We start from the raw sequence: 7783 nt of genomic DNA, 5'->3' as shown, positions 1-7783 counted from the left end.
TTGCACAGCGCCGGTGGGTGGTGGGCATTAGTGTGGGGAGGGCATGGGTGGTCTCTGCATCCACTGTGGTTTTGAGGCTGTGGGTTTGTCGTGTGTGGCCTCAGCAAATGTTTTGGGGAGGATTTGTGTTCTGTGAAAGATAATTCTGTCAGTTATTGCCACCTCACTTTTACACGCCTTAGTTTACTTGATCATGCCACTTATTTTTATAAATGAGGAAAGTGAGACACAGAGAGAGGTCAAGTAACCCTCCTAATGTCACACAGATGTTTCAAATCCAGGCTGACTCTAGGACAAATAGTTTTTGAGCCATGCTGTGGGGCAAGTTGGGCTGGACCCAGTCTAGGTGAGGGAAGGGGGATGCTGGGAGAAGGAGGGGCAGTGGAACGTGGGACTGTGTACTTGGGCACATTTCTGTCCTCTACTTAGAAGTAAGTCTGGTGGAGAGAGACCTTCTATATCCACATCCACTGGGTGCCTTGGGGGAGTAGGTCAGCCTCAGTCCAGGCCTGGAATGAGGGTCAAACCGCACCTCCTTGCATGTCTGCATGCCAACCTTGCAGCAAGAGAATTAGGAAGAGAAACTGAGAAATCCAGTGGATTTGTTAATGGCTGGGGACGCAGGCTCATCTTTCTCTGGTGCATCACTTTTCACAAGCCAGAAAGCAGCCTTAGATCCCAACCTAGCACCTGGACCCCACCCCTCTGAAATGTACCTGGTGGGGCACTTATGCGGGCATCTTCCAGACCAGGCTCTGGAAGAGCTAGCACCAGCAACTTCTGCCAGGGAGGGGCTGACAGTGAGGGACTACACGCTCCTCCAACCTTCCCCAGATGCCAGCAACAGCTGGACTCAAGGCTGACCATGGGCTACCACTCTGTTTCCCCTCACTGATGCACGCTGCCCACCGCGTCCTTGGCTGAGGCACCAGCCAGCCCCAAGACTGACCTGAGGAGCCAGGTCTGGGCCCAGACCAGAAATGTGTCTGGGAACCTGTGCACCTAGTCCTCTGCATCCCCCTCTGTTCATCATTCCTGTCTGCTGGGTTTATGGGACCAGGTGGTATGTGAATCATATCTCCTTACTTTGCCATCCTTGGCCCATCACCCCAGCCAGGACACCTGCTCACGCCTCACTCTAGGTGTGATAGCGAGGGAGCTGCCCCTACACCCACCTCTGTGGCCTGTGTCCTGCTCTCAGGTGTGATGCCTCCATGTCTAACAGAGGCAGGAGGCTGCCAGTCTCTGAGAGTCAAGGCCCACGGAGGAGCCCTCATCTCAACTGTGGTCATGGCAAGGTGTGGGGTGGCAGTGAGGGCTCAGCTGGAGGCCGACTGAGATGGGCCCATGTGCCCACTGCTTGACCACAGCCCTGACCTGGCTGCCAAAAGACAGTCCCCTCCACCCTGCTCTTCTCTGTTTGCCTGCACCTACCTGCTGAGCCCCAGGCCTTGTAACCCTGGACCTGCCGAGAGTGGTGTGGTGAGGCAAGGCTGATGAAGCACCTCTCTGGAGCTGAGAAGCTGCCACCTGGCTGTCTGGTCCAGCCTCTCCCCTGATGGCAGCTGGGGCAGGGGTACTCCCTTACCTTCTGCAGGACCACTCATCACTCAGCCCTGGCCTCTTCCATCCCACCCCGGCCCACAACGGAGAAGGAGGGGCCAGGGGCACCCCACTCTGGCTGTCGGTGGGTGGAGGGGAGTCCGGCTGGGGATGCATGGGGGCTGACCTAGTTCATTCAGCCCAACCTCCAGGCCGCTGCCTGGCCCCGTCCCTCTCGGGAGGACCAGGGTCCCTTCCTGAAAAGACTATGACTGGGTCCAAAGATTCCTGCAGGACCCTCTTTCGTCGAAGGACCACTCCCTGACCCCCTTTAGGGGCTGGTCAGGACCTTGACTGATCAGGGCAGTTCACCCCGCCCTCACCCCACCTGTTTTCCCCTCTTCATAGGTAATAGTGCCCTCTGTCCACGGGGTTAGATCCACTTTCCCATGGGGACCAGGCATCCTCGCCCCTGGACACAATACCCCTCCCACAGGATCGGTTCTCTTCCTCCAACCTGTCCACCTGTGTCCTAGTCTGGCATCTGTGCCCACACGTTCCTCTGCACTGCTCATACTGGAGCCAGATGCCAGAGGGACAGAATTTTGGCTCTAGCATCAACCCTGACTGGTGTTGAGGCCTGGCGGCGCCGCGGGAAACACAGGTGTGGTCCTCGGTTCCAGCCCCTCCTGCGGCCTGCGGAGGCCCCGCCCCCGCCGCCTGCTGGGCTCAGCGGCTCAGTCGCTGCTCGCGGTCCCCCCGCGAGGGGCCCTCTGCCGCTGGGCCGAGGCCGGAGCCGCCGCTGCCGCCAGGGAGGGAAAGGGGGTCATAAATAACCCGCGGGCGGCGCGGCCCGACGCTGCAGACGGTGACCCAAGACGTCCCCGGGGAGCGCGGGGCGGCGTGCAGACCCTGATGCCCCCAACCCACGCTCACCAGCCTTGACCGCCTCCTCTGGCGCTGCTGGACCCAGTCCACAACTGGCGCTCCTGCCAGAATCCCCCTCCCATCCTGGAGTGCCTGCTGCCCCCTGTCCAGACGGTGCCTTAGAGGCCCCCTTTCCAACATTCCCTCATCAATCAATCATTTTTTGAGCACTAAATGTGGTAAAATCCCAGGAAGACAGATCCAGAGGTGAGGTTGGACGAAGAGAGAGATGCAGAGGAAAGAGTGTATCCCCGAGGCCACAAGTCGCAGGTGGCCTGCGCCCTCAGCCTTGGTCTTCCTGCGCTCAGACTCACCCAGACACAGGAAGGCATGAAGGGAGAGAGCACACACAGACGTGCCCACACAAGCCCCCACAGCCACCAACAGATGCATGCCTGCTCAAAAGCCCACGGAGGCAGCTGCACCCACACACTCCCAGGTGTTGGCCCAGCAGCTCCCAAAGCTGCTTGCACCAGACCGGCAGGTGCATGGCTGCAGAATCTTCACCACAAACATGCACAGACAGTATGTGTGCTAACTCACACAACAGCCAGGATCAAAGACACCAAGACCTTCACACAAAACACACATAGACACACAGGCCTGCAGCATGAGCTACAGCTGGACCAGAGGTATACAGCTGCCATGTTCAAGACAACATGTGTGGTGTGAGGGACTGGTTTATAGCACTGTTCCACTAGGAAAGGTTAACCTGGGAGGTCAAATGTTAGTGGGTAGTTGGCTGGCACTGCCTCAAACACCCCTGCAAGACTGGCTAGAGCTTCCAGAAATGTATCTACTCCTGGCTCCAGGTAGTCACTGGAGGGCTGCCTTGCTGGGACATGCCTTGCCTTTGGCCTGCTGTGAGCTGGCTGCAGGCCTTTCCATCTCTCTCAGAGAAGAGAAGGTGTTTCTGAGGTCTGTCCACTGATTTTAATTTACGCTAGTTACAGGAGCAAAGGAATAGGGCCTGGAGTCGACCTCACACCTACCTCCAGCATGAGTGTCCAGACTTGGGGCACATGCTGCCAAACCATTGGTTACTCGTGGTGTGGGACTCACCTGCCATGTTATACATATGCTGACACACACACACACACCTTCTCAGACACATGCACTGACCCAGACACCAGCACTGTGACATACATGTGATGGACAGGCCACAGGGCACTCTTGGTATAATCCGATGCCATTACAGAGGAAGCTATTGTCTGGCAACATGGGTGGGAGTCTTGGCCACTACTGGCTCTGCACACCTGGCTGCTCCCCAGGAGGAGTGAAGACACCGGCTCACTGGCATCACTGGGGGCAGAGAGCAGTCCCCACCTTAGGGCAGTTTTCCAGGTGCTATAGCAGACCAAAGCAGGTGGTAGAGGGCAATCCCTGCAATGGCATTGAACTCAGGTCCTCCTGGCATGTCACTATACGATGCAGTCATCTCTGCCTTTCTCCAGACGTTGGTTGCCCCATCTGAAAATGAGAGTGGGGTGGAGACTCAAAATCTGTGGGGTCCATTTGCCCTGGAGCAGAGCAGTCAGGCTGAAATGTGGCTAAAGGTGTTCTGGGTCAGCAAAGTGAAGCGGGCCTGGCGTACCCTGTTGCTTTCTCCATAAATGGGCTCAGAGTGCAGGGACTGGGGGGCTCCCCCACAAGATGAGGCCAAGCAAAGGGAAGGGACAGGGCCCTCTAGGGCCCTTGGGAGCAAAAGACTCTGTCCCAGTGAATGGGCGTGAGCGCTGGTTCTACTCCGCCCTCTCCCTGTAGTTATTTCTGGCCAGTGGCCGGGACCTGGCCTGGAGCAGGAAGGAGGGACAGGGGGACTCTTGGATGTGGCTGCTGCCCTGCTGGACAGATGTGGGTGCTAAGGCCCCGTGCTGTCCTCATCACTCATAGCACAAGCCTCTGCAGCCTAATGATCACACATTTTTCAAATGCCAGTGAGGGAGATGGACAGAGCTGAGTAGCCTCTGCTGCAGGCCCATTACACCCCCATGTCCCAGGAATGCGCCAGCAGGAGCAAGGGTAGGAATAGCAGATCCTGACCTGAGAGGCCAGGGTTGCCTGTGTGCTCACAAGTCTGCACTTCCCTCTGCTCGGGACCAGCCCTCTGTCCTGCTGTTCCATCAGCTCACGCTCAGCACAGATCTGGCATGAAGGCCTCAGGGACACATGTTCCTGCTTGTGGGGGTCTAGGGTCATCCCCACCTGTGCTGTGACTCTCACTCTGCATGCTTTGCTGCCTTGGCCTGCACGATCAGAGCCCACAGCAGTCCCAGAAGAGGCATCAGGGTGTGCCGTTCTCAGAGCCACAGTGCGACAGTCAAGCCCCTGTATGGGAAGCAGGAGTGGATGTTGGGAGAGGAGCGGGCCCCAGAGTTGAGTTTGATGGGGGGTGGGGTGGGCTCAGGTGGGCCCTCTGGCAGGGCTGCCAGGTGGCAGTTGGAGAAGAAGGAACATCCAGGCAGGGACCCTAGGTGCAGAAAGCCAGGAGGCTGAGGGAAGCTGAAACTGAGGGGCCAGCTGGGGAGGGGTGCCTGAGCTGAGTCACTGTCCCCAGGCCCAACTCTGAGGGCCTTCTAGCCTGTGCAGGGAGTCTGGAATGGCTCCAGAATGTGATGTGTACATGTTGGACATCCTACCGAATGTGAGCTCCTCGCATGCAGGACTTTTGTTTGTTGTCTGACATACACACATGTCAGCGTTTCAGGGTTGCCCTGGGTGGGGACGCATCCCAGTGTGCCCCACTCTCAGCACAGCTCCCAGTACCTGCCCACTGGGCTTCTATCTGGGCAGGACTCCACAGTGGTTAGTCTCCAGAAGCTTCATAGAGGTTTGGCCAGAGGCACTGTCTTCATCAGAGAGGGAGAGACAGAGAGACAGAGAGACAGAGAGAGCACTTAGGAGCCTGGGAGAATCCCACAGCTGGGACCAGAATGGGCATCCTTGATATTTTTTTATTTATTCATTTTTAATTCTCTGTTTTTTTTTTGCTGTCATTAATGTACAATTACATGAACAACATTATGGTTACTAGACTCCCCCTATTATCAAGTCCCCACCACATACCCCATTACAGTCACTGTCCATCAGCATAGTAAGATGCTATCAAATCACTACTTGTCTTCTGTGTGTTATACTGCCTTCCCCATGTCCTCCCCACTTACATTATACGTGCTAATCATAATGCCCCTTTCCCCCCCTTATCCCTCCCTTGCCACCCATCCTCGGAGAGGTCCCTTTCCCTTTGGTAACTGTTAGTCCATTCTTGGGTTCTGTGAGTCTGCTGCTGTTTTGTTCCTTCAGTTTTTCTTTGTTGTTATACTCCACAGAGGAGTGAAATCATCTGATACTTGTCTTTCTCCACCTGGCTTATTTCACTGAGCATAACACCCTCTAGCTCCATCCATGTTGCTGCAAATGGTAGGATTGTTTTCTTCTTATGGCTGAGTAGTATTCCATTGTGTTTATGTACCACATCTTCTTTATCCATTCATCTACTGATGGACACTTAGGTTGCTTCCATTTCTTGGCTATTGTAAATAGTGCTGTGATAAACATAGGGGTGCATATGTCTTTTTTAAACTGGGCTCCTGCATTCTTAGGGTAAATTCCTAGGAGAGGAATTCCTGGGTCAAATGGTATTTCTGTTCTTTGGTTTTTTGGGGAACCTCCATACTGCTTTCCACAATGGTTGAATTATTTTACATTCCCACCAGTAGTGTAGGAGGGTTCCCCTTTCTCCACATCTTCGCCACCAGCATTTTTTGTTGTTTGTCTTTTGGATGGTGGCCATCCTAACTGGTGTGAGGTGATATCTCATTGTGGTATTAATTTGCATTTCTCTGATGATTAGAGATGTGGAGCATCTTCTCATGTGCTTGTTGGCCATCTGAATTTCTTCATTGGAGAAGTGTCTGTTCAGCTCCTTGGGCATCCTTGATTTTTGGCAGGTGTTGCCCAGACTGAGAAGGAGATCAGAGTCCAGGGACAGGTGTTTTGTTCTGAGATCTCTGTCGGTCATCCATGAGGGCTGGCACACAGCTGGAAGCAGGCAGGGCTCATGCCTTCTCCTATACGAAGAAGTGGATGCAGGTCTGTGGAGAGGCTTCAGAGATGCTGCACCCCAAGTGCAGGCTGTGACCAGCTAAGGCCTCCTGACACCTGTCCCATGCTCCTCCATGAACTGTCTTTTCTCTGCTACACAGAGGGGTTATGGGGCATTTTGTTCTTTGGAGCCTACGAGGGCAAAACTCAGGCACAGCAGAAGCCGATGTGGACCCTCAAAAAAAAAAAACACAACAGTCAGAGAGCCTGGCAATGACACCCACTCCTGCCTGGGTAATGAGCTCTTAGTCTAGAGCTGGCTCTGGAGGGCCTGATGTGGGCGGGAGGCCCAGTGTATGCCTGCAGCCCATTGCATGTGCTCATGCCCTCCTTGCCCCAGTGTGGCCCAGGTGCACGTTGTGTGTGACATGGAATGGCAGCGTGCACACAGACACAGCACAATGGGACATGCACATGGGGCATGACGTGGAACACACATGCCCTCATGCACACCACCTGCCATTTCTGGCTGCTCTGAAGGGTGCCCTGTTGCCAGGAAGTGGGTCCAAGGGTATTGGGGAGCCTCATATAACCCCAGTCACTTTGGATTTCTGCCTGTTTTATGTATTTATGTATTTATTTATGTATGTATGTATTTATTTATTTATTTGATGAAACTTGTACCCCAACGGAATCACAGGGTTCCACTGTGCGGTTGGGTGTATATTTTAGGATCTTACGCACCTGGGCCCCAGCAGGATTTCAGCTTTGCGCCTGCCTGCTCTGGGAGGAGGGGGTGGGTCTGAATCTCCTCATCCACAGTCCCACCATCAGAGTCACCAGGAAGAGCAATAGTCACTTCGTCAGCATAGATTTGTCATGTCAGGGATTTTCAGGAGTAGCACACTTAGGGGGGCAGTGAGCTTTACTGTTTTCCAACACAACTCTGGCCCAGGCTGGCTTTCTGAGATCATATACTCAGTCTGACACCATCCATGACCAAGTCATGGACTCCCATTGCCAAGGGCCCCATTCCTCTGAGGGCAGGTTGAGCCAGTGACATTCCCTGGGGTGCATTGATATTTTGTGGGTGCTGCCTGGGTGTGAGGATTCCTTTATTACTGCAACTAGCTGAGCCCTCCATGGGGCCATTGCGTCTTCTGAGCTGCTGTCTGCAGTGTCATAATGGGGTGGCCCAGCACACTGTGCCCAGAGAGCAGGGACTCTGTGATGCCCAGCCCCTGGAGTTATTCATGGTGCTCCAGGTGAG

This window comes from Manis javanica, chromosome 4 (assembly GCF_040802235.1).
Source record: "Manis javanica isolate MJ-LG chromosome 4, MJ_LKY, whole genome shotgun sequence".
In the NCBI taxonomy this organism is placed as follows: Eukaryota; Metazoa; Chordata; class Mammalia; order Pholidota; family Manidae; genus Manis; species Manis javanica.
Note: the sequence above shows the minus strand (reverse complement) of the source record.